A 13,175-nucleotide genomic window follows, 5' to 3' on the forward strand; every position below is an offset into this window, starting at 1 on the left:
TTTAACTTTGGGTTTTTTTATTGTTACCATCCTGAAAAAACTATGCTGTAACTTTTTCATTCATCATTATTTTCATAAATTATCTGTTTGGTCTGTATGATCTATTTGCTTCATATTAAAATGCTATCTATCTATCTATTCCATTGGATAAATATATTCTTCAATTGTGGGAATTCAGCAAGCTTTGTTTGTTTGTTTTTAGTTTTTTGTAATTACAAGCCACTCAACAAGAGACATCTTCATACCTAGATCTTGGTGCATGTGAACAAGAATTGTTTTGTCTTTTGTTTATCTTGAGGTGTGCACCCAGAAGCCAATCTATGGGCTATAGAGTATGGGAATTTTCATCAAATGCAGTTGCACCACTTTGCATTCCTACCAACAGATTATAAGGGTTCTTCTAAGTCTTGTTTTGTGTTGTTTACTCATGTGTTTCCTCTTGTTATGTAATGAAAAATATTTAAGAAATTGTGTTTCTTTTTTTTTTATTTAAGATTTATTTATTTATTTGAGAGAAAGCGTGAGTAGGGGAGTGAGAGGAGTGGAGAGTGAAGGGAGGGGCAGAGGGAGAGGGACAGTCAAGCAGACTCCAAGTCCAGCACAGAGCCCTACGCAGGGCTCAATTTCACAAGCCTGAAATCATGACCTAACTAAAACCAAGAGTAGGTTGCTCAACCAACTGAGCCACCCAGGTGCCCCTAGAAATCATGTTTCTTTTATTGCCTTAGTTATCAGGACACTCATAGTTGGATTTTATGATCTATCATAGCATCCATAATTAACTCAGGATTTTTGATAAAACTATATGTACCATGGCTCTTAATCTCGCATCTTTGTTTTAATTATTTAATAGTAAATCACTTGGAAATTGTATGAACACCACTAATGAATATTCATTATGGCGAATCGACAGGAGGAAGCATGAAATTTGCAGGACTAAATATTGAGTTAAACTATAAACAAACTTCTTTGAGTAGATCTTTTTTACAGAGGACAGCAAATTTTAAGAGTAACATCTTGCATCTGGCCGCCTGAACTGAAAGGTATACTTTGACCTGTACAATTTATACAAAAATCACAGCCTAAAAATTATTTTTAGTATTTATATGTATGTAATCTTTTTTCCAAAATCACTGTTTTCATTACTGGAGTATAACAATAGCCGACAGAACATTTAAACTAGAAGTCTTCTTGCTTACTTTGCAAGATGATATATAAATATTGCCTCATCCATCACCAGAATGACTTGTCTCCTAGATGAAAACCTGAGGGTGATGTGTAACTGTAATAAATTCGGACAGCAAGGGAAGGGTTCCATTTCTAATTAAAACCACAGCCAGGAAGTTTCCATTTATACTGACAATATAGGTATACTATCAGTACATATTTTATACATTTGCTTGTTTGTTTGGGGCAAATTGGCATTGTTTTAGGAGTAGTAACAGTAAAGGAGTAACTTTACATTTCTTTATGCCCTCCCAAGCAACAGTCAATTGCCCCTTTAGACAGGAAGTTTCTAGGATCCCTGGGTCTTAGAACCAGGTATTCAGAAGACGAGTTGTTTAACTTGGGAAAGTGCATGCCTTTAGGGATATTTTATTGGATTCAAACAGTCTCCATTCAAGTTCCAACTTATTCAAGTTATTTCACTTCTTTGTTTCGAGAGACAGTAAGATAATGATGTACTTAGCACAATGCCTGGCACATAGGAGATGCCCAATAAATATTAATCGTCTTTGTCATTGCGATGATCATTTCTATCGGTAAAAAGTTAAAAGCATTCTGATTCTCATTTTCTACTTTAAAAAGATCTTCTGAATGCTTTCCCTTTAGTTCCCCTTTCTGTGAACTGTCTGGACTTTCCTGATGTTACTAATGGCATCTAATAACTAACCGCTTATGAGGTTCTGGCTCCAAGCCAGGTATTTAAAATCAAAATAATTTCACAACTGTGGTTTTAAAATAAATGATATGTATTCTAAATAACAGTATTAAAATAATCATTCATGGTTGCAATGGCATTTGCATTGAGATTATAATGGATCAAAGTTTTAACAAATGCACTAGACATGTCAAACGACAGCATGTCTGTCTAAAAACAAAAAGAAAATGTTAACAAAATAAATACCTATGTGAAAATAAATTAAATAAAAGCTCATTTTATTTTATTTTGTTTTATTTTATTATTTTCTTTTAGAGAGAGAGATAGCGTGTGTGAACAGGGAGGAGGGGCAGAGGGAAAGGAAGAGAAAGAATCTTAAGCAGGCTCCATGCCCAGTGCAGAGCCTGACATGGGGTTCGATTTCACAACCATGAGATCATGACCTGAGCTGAAACCAAAAGTTAGATGCCCAATCGAATGAGACACCTAGGTGCCCCTAAAAGCTCATTTTATTATTCAGCTATTGGAATGCGCACAGTGTTGGCTCTCATGGATGCTTTGAAATAAAAGAGAGAAATTCAGTATGGGAAATGGAAATGCTGGATCCCAAGTCAATTTCCTTGGTTGCTGTATTATCCATATTATCCTCTTCCTCAAAAACATTCAGTGGATTTCCACCTCAACAAAACAAAACATTGTTCTTTGGAGCTTTATTTACAGTAGCCAAGATATGGAAGCAACCTAAATATCTAACACTGTGTAGATAAAGAAAATGTGATATATATAATGGAACATTATTCAGCCATAAAAAAGCATGAAATCTTGTGATTTATGACAGCATGGATGGACCTTGGGGACCTTATACTAATAAAATAAGTCAAACAGAGAAAGACAAATACCATATGATCTTTCTTACATGCAGAATCTAAAAGAGAAAGAAAAAGAAAAACAAAAAAGTCCATAGATACAGAGAACAGATTGGTGTTTGCCAGAGGCTGGGAATGGGGGGAGGATGAAATAGATGAAGGGGATCAAAGGGTACAGACTTCTGGTTATAAATAAGTCATGAGGATGTAATGTACAGCAAGGCAACTATGATTAATAATACTGTATTGCATATATGAAAGTTGCTAAGAGAGCAGATCTTAAAAGTTCTCACCACAAGAAAAAAAGTTCTGTAATTATGTATGGTGACAGATGTTAATTGGACTTCTTGTGGTGATCCTTTTGCAGTATATATAAATACTGATTTATTATGTTGTACACCTGAAATTAATATAATGTTGTATGTCAGTTATACCTCTATTAAAAAATAACACTGTTAAGTGAAACCTAGATCCATAATTCTTACTTGCTCCCAATATTTTAATACACATGGTATTTGGATGCAGTGTGTTCAATTAGGGCAACCAACAAGTTGTGTTATCAAGACTGTGAATTAGGAAGAGGTCCTGTTTCCAGGAAATGCATCCTTGCACCATGGCTTAGGAAGGAGAAAATAGGTCGGATCTCAGCCCCCATCTACTACTTGGCATGGCTTCTTTGTAATGGGCACAGTCTGCCCAACTGTGTTTGCTGGTTTTGTGCAATATGCATATTTCACAGTTATAATTTGATCTTGTTCTGGACTCACATTGCATTTTGGAATGAGTGCCACATATTGGGGGAAAAGCTGTTGCAAGCCATAGAGAAACTTTATTTTATGATATTGGATGACAAAACTAACAAATATTAGTAATTTAACCAATTTATCAAATACTTATTGAGCACCTGGTATGTGCACTGTACTGAGCTAGGGTTGTAAAGATGAGCAAGACAGACACAATTCCCCACCTTGGGGAGCTCATGATCAAAGGGAGGGAGAAACACATGAAACAAATATACCAATAATTACTACTGTGATGAATATTTCAAAGAAGAAATTAAAGTCCCTATGACAGTATGTAATCATAATGCCGGTGGTGATAGAAAAGTAAAAGTGATTCTTCTTGAAGAAAGTCTGATGTTGTCAAGTGCTAGATTTGCTCAATGATGTTATAAATTTAGCATATATATTCTTAGAGCTACTAAACATAGAACTTTATTATTGAAACTCCTACAGTAAAATAACTTTGTCATCCCAAGACTAGAAATCTAACCCCAACCTCATTTCCTCATATTTTTAATATAATTTAAAAGTAAGATTTTTTTTTTTTTAGACTTGCAACTGCCATGTCATAGTAGGTAGTTATCTTTAACAATACACTTAGCACTTCGTTTTGTAATTATAGGTTACTTGACTGCCTTCCACACTGGATTGGAAACTCCTTGAAGAACAGGGACAGAGCCTTGTTCTCTTTTATATCCATAGCAATTAGTTTAGTGCCTGATACATAGTGGGCCCTTAATATATAACCATGGAATGAAACATCCTTTTAACAGTCTGCTTTCCTAAATCTCTGCTCTGTCCATTTTTATTTTTTATTCTTTTTATTGTCCCTCAATAATCTTTTCTGTCCTTGCTATCATTTACAATATCAAAATAATCTCATGCAGAATCTGGCAGGAGATGACCCTTGGGGATATTTTGTGGGAGTATTTAGTATTTTAAATAGTGGTGTTCCCTCCAGTTCATTCAGTACTTCCAGACCCTTGTTGTGGGCAAATGGGAGCTAATGAGGACAAGCTAGCCTCTGCCTTCAAGAAGTTTTATTAAAATAAATAGTTATTTACAAAGAAGAAGAAAATAAATGCTATGCAAGAGCTACATATAAGGAGCTGTGGGAACACAGAGGGAAGCAATTCATTGCAAACTCAGAGGGCTCAGTGGTAGCTACATAGAGGAGATGGCCTTTGAGCTGATCTTTGAAGGAAGAGTAAACTGCTCTAAGAAGGAAGAAGAAAAAGAAGGGCATTACAGCTTAAGGAGACAAGCGAAGCCTTGTCTTTAGCTTTCCTTTTAAATAATTTCCTTTTGTGGATCTATCTCAACAGTAATAATATGACTGTGTCACCCATGAATTAATCTAAATCCTGCTCAGCTGTCCTTATGTTTCCCACTACATAATACTGTAACATCATTTCTTACACTTGGTGTATTCTCCCACTCTCTAAGGTATCAATCATTAAACACAATTATGTAGGTGAAGGCACTTATAAAATGCAAAGTACTATACAAAATAGGGGCACGTGCTATACAAGGCACTATAACTCTTACTATGTGTTTGCAAGCTCACTGATCACAAATCATAGGTACTTAACAGATGATGCAGAGAGTCAATTTAAGAAATATTTATTGAAGCCTAACCAAGTAATTTTGGACAAGTCACTCATTTTAACTTTCAGAGTTCTAGGTTCTTTTCCATGGTTTTTGTGAAGGTTGACTGAAATAATTAACTTTGAAACCTGTAAAACATGGTATAAGAAAAAGTCACTCTTAATATATACCAGACCCTCAGTTTGACTCAGGCCTTTGCCTACCAAAATCTTTACTGGAGAGATGAGACTTACATAATTGAGATATATAATAATACATAACAATAGATGATTACATATCAAAGGCATGGGTACTGTCATTAAGTATCATGGGTTTATGTCCTTGTTCAGATTTGGGAATAGTCAGAAAGATCACAATGAACATAGAATTCAAATACAAGCAACTTAACCTAGTTTATGTCCATAAGCTCTGAAATACAGAGGGTCTTCCATAATCCTAGCCCAAATCTGTGTTCCTTCCTCTCCCAAAATACTCATTTAAGACTATATGAGATTTTCACTGGCACACTAGACTATTGGTTTTACCATTGTTTTCCAGTTAGAAACATTTATAAAACTGCTTAGATGCCTTTTTAAAATTTGCTTCACAATGTTCCAGAACAAATCTTCGTAATTTCATGAAAGTCTGCCTACAGCCATCCTTCAAGTGCCATGAATTTATGCATGATCGCTGAGAACTTTATTCTGAAGGAATCTATCCAGAAATGGCAGAACATCAGTGTTACATTTTTCCCAGTTTATCTAATATTTGCGATATATAATATTATTACATATAATTCATTATTATCAGTGTTAAATTTCTAAAGTGTCTGAAGTTCAAGTCCCAGGTTTATTATACTATAAGTTCATATTTGTATGAAAAATAACTTAAAAATGATCTCACGCATCTTGAGTAATCTTAATCCTCATATACAGGTGGAAAAGCCCCATTTTATAAATGAGAAAGCTGAGATTTGAAAAGGTTAATGACTTGCTCTAAGTCACAATAACTAATAAATAATAGATGTTGAATTATCATATATTTGTAAAGTTAATAATAATTAATTTTTATTGAGTATACTCTACTGGGCATTGTATAAGTATATAACGTGTAAATTTAATCTTTGAATGAAAGCTTGAGTAGATTTAAGAAGGATGTAAATACATTGCCCTTGAGTTTTCACGGTTTTTCAAAGCCATACTTTTTTCTTTTAATGGAAATGTCTTTTGTTAGTTAAGTAAGCACTTGGCAAAGGAACTTTGCAGTCATTATTGATGCTCCTTAGCTTGGGTTGTCATAAAGCCTATGAAAGGCTTTCACAGAAATAATGCTAGAACAGATTCCTCTGGGCTCCATAGAATCAGAGGCATTGGGCTATTGACAAATTGATACCAGAAAAGAACTTTGAGATCTCTGGAGAAAAGGTAGCCTGCAATTTTACAGTATAACTAATGGGAGAGCTTTACTGTGAAAATAGAAGATTATTCATATAGTTGTCTCTGAAATGAGGAAGGCAGTTCTCAAATGTTGCTTCTGCTGGCTTTTCTTGAATGGAAGTCCACAATTATCATAGGAAATCATGGGTAAAGTTCTCATTTCCATTTTAGAATAATGTCAAGAAAAAAACCCTCAATACTAGATTCTAATATAAATAATTTCAGGAAGCTCTAAATTCATGTTTATAATGAAGTAGTTACTAATCTATAAAATAAGACACTATGCTCAGGAGATATGCAAATCATATTCCTTGTTAATATTCTGGACAGCTTAAAATGTTTCTCTCTCAGTAATATCTTTACTCTAACTTGACCGTGTGCTTCTACCTTCACCTGCTCATGAGCAGCTCTGCTCCCTTGAGGAAAAATAGAAGTGGAACAACATTGAGGTGACATTTGCCAAGGTCAACAAAATAAACCCAGTACTAAATTTATTTTAAAATCATTCTCTTTTGAATTGCAACCTGGATGAACATAAGAACAAGCACATATAGTGTAATTTTTCTCGTATCTATGGCAGTATCTTTGATCTCTGTTCTATTTAGCTGAGTCCTCCAATCTTGGTACAGGTCTGTCAGTCTCTCAACCATAGAGGGCTGATCATAGAAATGACCAGCAACAAAATCTATAGAAATATCTTAAATATCTAAAAAATTGATCAAATTAACCAATTTTAAATATGCATCATGTTTTTGCCAGTCTGAAATTTTCCAAAACCATCATGAAGTCCTCCATATCTGCAGGCTGACCTTTTTTGCTACCAAACCCATACCCTCATTTATTGGTATGGCAAAAATAAAATTAGCCATTTTAAAGGGGTTAATCTAGACATATATTCTTTGGCCCAGTAGTTTATGTATCAAATTCTGTTTTCTTGAGTAGGTGGATTTTATAGCGTATTTTAGAGCTTTTTTAATTGAAGTATAATTAATACACAGTGTTATATTAGTTTCAGGTGTACAATATGATTCAACAATGTATCTCTCAGTACTCATCAAGATAAGTGTACTCTTAATTCCCTTTATCTATTTCACCCATCCCCCCACTGACCTTCCCTCTGGCAACCACAGTTTGTCCTCTGTATTTGAGTCTGGCTTTTGTTTGTTATTTTTCCTTTGTTCATCTGTTTCCTATATTCCACATATGTGTGAAATCATACGGTATTTGTCTTTATCTGACATATCTCAATTAGCATTATGCCCTCTAGGTTCATCCATGTTGTTGCAAATGGCAAGATTTCATTCTTATTTATAACTGAGTAATATTCCAGTGTGTGTGTGCATGTGTGTGTACACACACACATACATATATATGTATATATACCACTTTTTTATATAGTATATGTATTCCATAGTATATATAAATGTACATATATATACACACCACATCTTTATTCATCTATCAATCAGTGGATACCTGGGTTGCTTCCATATCTTGGCTATTGTAAATAATGCTGCAATAAACATAAAAGAGCATATATCTTTTTGAATTAGTGTCTTTGTTGTTTTTGGGGTTTTTTTTGGAGGGGAGGTAAATACCCAGTGGTAGAATTACTGGATTGTACAATAATTCTATTTTTAATTTTTTTGAGGAATCTCCAAACTGCTTGTCACATTGGCTATAATAATTTGCATTCCCACCAACAATGCATGAGGGTTCCTTTTTCTCCACATCCTCACCAACACTTGTTATTTCTTGTGTTTTTGATTTTAGCCTTTCTGACTGATATAAAGCAATATGTCATTTTGGTTTTAATTTGCATTTTCCCAATGATTAGTGATGTTGAGCATCTTTTCATGTGTCTGATGGCCATCTGTATATCTTCTTTGGAAAAATGTCTATTCAGGTCCTCTGCCCATTTTTAATTGGATTTTTTTTTTTTTTTGGTGTTGAGTTGTGTAAGTTCTTTATGTATTTTATATTAACCCCTTATAGATGTATCATTTGCAAATATATTCTCCAATTCAGTAGGTACCCTTTTTGTTTTGTTGATGATTTCCTTTGCTGTGCAAAAGCTTTTTATTTTGGTGTAGTCCCAATAGTTTAATCTTGCTTTTGTTTCCCTTGCCTGAGGAGACATACCTAGAAAAATGTTTCTATGGACAGTGTCAAAGAAACTACTATTTATTTTCTTCTAGGAGTTTTATGGTTTCAGGTCTCACATTCAGGTCTTTTTTTTTTTTTAAGATTTTATTTATTTATTTGACAGAGAGAGACACAGCAAGAGAGGGACACAAGCAGGGGGAGCGGAAGAGGGAGAAGCAAGCTTCCTGCTGAACAGGGAGCCCAATGTGGGGCTCGATCCCAGGACCCTGAGATCATGACCTGAGCCAAAGGCAGATGCTTAATGACTGAGCCACCCAGGCGCCCCTCTCATTTAGGTCTTTAATCCATTATAAGTTTATTTTTGTGTATGATATCAGAAAGTATGTTTAGTTTCCTTCTTTTGCATGTGGCTGTCCAGTTTTCCTAGTCACATTTGACACTGCCTTTTTTCCATTGTGTACTCTTGCTTCCTTTGTTGTAGATTAATTGACTATTTAAGTGTGGGTTTATTTCTAGACTCTCTGTTCTGTTCCATTGATCTATGTGTCTGTTTTTGTGCCATTACCATGCTGTTGTGATTACTACAGATTTGTAGTGTATGTTGAAATCTGGGTCTGTGATATCTCCAGCTTTGTTCTTTCCCAGGATTGCTTTGGCTATTCGTGGTCTTTTGTGGCTCCATATAAATTTTAGAATTATTTATTCTAGTACTATGAAAAAGGTTGTTGATATGTTGATAGGGATTGCATTAATTCTGTAGATTGCTTTGGGTAGTATAGACATTTTAATAATATTTATTCTCCCATCCATGAATATGGAATATATTTCCATTTGTTTGTGTCATCTACAGTTTATTTAGTCAGCATTTCATAGTTTTCAGACTACAGTTCTTTTTCACCTTTTTGGTTAAGTTTTTTCCTAGGATTTTATTCTTTTTGGTGTAATTGCAATTAGGATTATTTTCTTAATTTCTCTTTCTGCTTCTTCAGTATTGATGTATAAAAATGCAACAGATTTCTCTATATTAATTTTGCATCCTGCAACTTTACTGACTTCATTTATCAGTTCTAACAGCTTTTCGGTGGAGTCTTTTGGGTTTTCTACACAAAGTATCATGTCATCTGCAAATAGTGAAAGTTTTATTTCTTTCTTACCAATTTATATGTCTTTGACCTTTTTTTCTTACCTGATTGCTGTGGTTAGAACTTCCAGTACTATGTCAAATAAAAGTGGTCAGAGTGTATTTGTCTTGTTCCTGATTTTAGAGGAAAAACTCTCAGATTTTCACCATTGAATATGATGTTAGCTGTGGGTTTTTCATATATGGTTTTTATTATGTTGAGGTATGTTCCCTCTAAACCTACTTTGTTGAGAGTTTTTATCATGAATGGATGTTGTATTTTGTCAAATGCTTCTTCTGCACCTATTAAGGTGATCATATGATTTTTATCCTTTCTCTTGTTAATGTGAGGTAGCACATTGATTGATTTGGAAGTATTGAACCATGCTGTATCCCTGGAATGAATCCCACTCTATTGTAGTGAATGATTTTTTTTTAAATGTATTGTTGGATTTGGCTTGCTAATATTTTGCTTAGGATTTTTGCACCTGTGTTCATCAGTGATATTGGTCTGTATTTTTCTTTTATTGCAGTGTCTTTATCTGGTTTTGGTATCAAGGTAATGCTGACTTCATAGAATAAATTTGGAAGCTTTTCTTCCTCTTCTATTTTTTGAATAGTTTGATAAAAATAGGTATTAACTCTTTAAATGTTAGTACAATGCATCTATGAAGCCGCCTGGTCTTAGACTTTTATTTGTTGTGAGTTTTTTTATTACCAGTTCAATTTCATTGCTAGTGATCAGTCTGTTCTATTTCTTCCTGTTTCAGTTTTGGAAGATTATATGTTTCTAGGTATTTATCCACTTCTTCTAGATTGTCCAATTTGTTGACACACAATTTTTCATAATATTTGCTTATTGTGCTTTGTATTTCTGTGGTGTCAGTTGTTATTTTTCCTCCTTCATTTCTGATTTTATTTATTTGAGTTCTCTCTCTCTCCCTCTCTTTTCCATGAGTGTGGCTAAAGGCTTAACAATTTTGTTTATCTTTTCAAAGAACCAGATCCAGGTTTCATTGTTTTTGTAGTTTCTATTTCATTCATTGCTGCTTTAATCTTTATTATTTCCTTTCTTCTACTAGCTCTGGGCTTTGTTTGTTCTTCTTTTTCTAGCACCTTTAGGTGTAAGGTTAGGTTGTTTATTTGATTTTTTTCTTGCTTCTTGAGAAAAGCCTGTAATGCTATAATCTTCCCTCTTAGAACAGCTTTTGCTGTGTCCCAAAGATTTTGGACCATTGTGTTTTCATTTTCATTTGTCTCCATGTATTTTTTTGGGTGGGGGGAGACAGTTCTGTTTATTGTCAATGAAGAAACAAAGTGTGGAGGTGCTCTAAACAAGTGGTAATGAGATACAAAAGAGGGGTGAGATGGAGAGGAGACATAATAATACACAGCATTATTCTGAGTGAGCTCTAGCTCTTTATTTTAACACTTGAACCAAGGAGAGAGAGACAGCCATCATTTTTCACTAAGGCTGCAGAAGAATGGAAACCCGACTCTGTTTATCAGCTGCTACAGGGTAGGCAGAGAAAGGGGCTATTTTAAGCTGATGTAAGAGGCCACTGGTGGTCTGTTGGGAGCCCCCATCCCCAGAGCAGAATGAATGCTGAAGGTGGTCCACAGCTGCAGTGGTGGCTGGTCCTGGCTCCCTAAGTCCTGGGCTTCTCTTGTTTCTCAGTGATAGGCTTGTCAGTCAAATACAGTTGGCCGAAGTGGAGCTGTCAGTGAATTACTCCAGTGTCTCCTTTGACTTTGTTCACTAGGGTTTGAGTTTCTATGGGATCCTTTACATTCTTAATTTCTCTGAAGCAACTATCTTATCCTCCTGACAGCATAAGTTCTATAATTATAGGTGCTGAAATGCTTGCTCTCTCAGCATCACCTAGTACAGAACTAACACTTGTGTACAGCTGGAGGCTGCCATTTTGGAAAGAAAAATAAATAAATAAATGGGTCCTCTTTGAGGAGGCCCAGAGTTTAGCCTAATCCACAAAACTTCAGTCTATGCAAAACCATGAACAAAATAAAGTATAATGCAGTGGGGCTCAGTCTTGCCAGCAGGTAGGGCCTCGGCCTTGGTGAGCACTAGCCCTCCATGAATTGTTTTATTTCCTCTTTGATTTCTTGGTTGATCCAATCATTATTTAGTAGCATGTTATTTAGTCTCAATGTATTTGTAATTCTTCCCAGATTTTTTCCAGAGCAAATTGAAACATGGTGTAATTGTCCTTTTAATAATGGAATCCTATGGACTGTACATTTCTGTAAGGTCTTCCTGCCTGGAAGAAGGCAAGTTTATAACTGAGCAGGAATCTATGGTAATTTGAATGGAGCAATACTAGTTCTGACAGGACTGGCCCTTGGCCAAGCTATGAGGTAGCAACACTTTCATTTGCTAGGTACTCTATACCTGGTCTTTACAACTGTCCTTCATGGGTTTCACCCTCTTAGTGCCTTATGTGGAAATTGGAAACCTCTAAGGGGTGGGGGTCTTAATAGGAATAGTTTATGCTGCTACCCCTTCTAGAAACATCTACATTTTTATAGGATCACACAAAGAAGTAAATGACTATCTGCTAATAAAATTTTAAATGGTAAGCTATCCATTTTAGGTCAAGGAGTACTTTCTACTCTCTCTTCTTTCTGATACAACACCCAAGCCACTTTGCAATAGCCTGCTGTATGAGAGTCCAACCAGGGAAGCAGAACTAGTAGGAGATATATATTAAGAAAAGTATTGCAAAGAATTGGTTTATGTGATTATGGAGGCTGGCTAGGCAAGTCAGAAATTATAAGGCAGTCTGTCAGAAGGGCAGGCTTGAACTCTCAATCATGTTCTGAAGTTCCTCTCCATAGACACAATTTCTTCTTCTTCAGGAAAGCATTAACTTTGCTCTTAGAGCCTTTCTGTTGATTGGTTTAGGCCCACCCTGACTATCTAGGATAATCTCCCTTACTTAAAAGCCAACTGATTATGGACTTTAATTACATCTATAAAATACTTCCATAGCAACACCTAAATTAGTGCTTGAATAACTGGTGGCTGTAGCTTAGTGAGTTGACACTTGAAAAAGACCATCACATCTGCTTTTTAAGAAAATTAAGAAAACCATTGTCAAAGTGTTTAGCTATTTAGGTGTCTTACATAAAAATATACTTTAAGACCTAAAGGAAGTGAAGTTAAAGGGGTATTAGAGCCTAAAGAAGATAAATAAGTCATTTCTCTTTTTTGGGGGGGCATGTCTATGTCATACTTCAAAATTCAAGTGAGTGACAAATTTCAGTACCCATGCAATATTTTATTTATCTTTATGATCATCTTGTAGATGATGATTTAATAGGATAATTTAACAGCCTTAATGAATGACAAATCAACTAATTACAAGCAAGAATTAT

At 35.0% G+C, this 13,175-nt stretch overlaps 1 protein-coding gene and 1 pseudogene across 8 annotated transcripts in view; one reads left to right on the top strand and one right to left on the bottom strand.

The window, feature by feature from the left end:
- The window catches only part of NTNG1 (netrin G1), a 313,954-nt gene that overhangs the window by 20,576 nt on the left and 280,203 nt on the right, over window positions 1–13,175 (top strand). The gene's annotated exons all lie outside the window — the stretch shown is intronic.
- Window positions 11,429–11,703, bottom strand: LOC113913929 (annotated as a pseudogene).

The sequence above is a fragment of the Zalophus californianus genome, chromosome 4 (genome assembly GCF_009762305.2).
Source record: "Zalophus californianus isolate mZalCal1 chromosome 4, mZalCal1.pri.v2, whole genome shotgun sequence".
In the NCBI taxonomy this organism is placed as follows: domain Eukaryota; kingdom Metazoa; phylum Chordata; class Mammalia; order Carnivora; family Otariidae; genus Zalophus; species Zalophus californianus.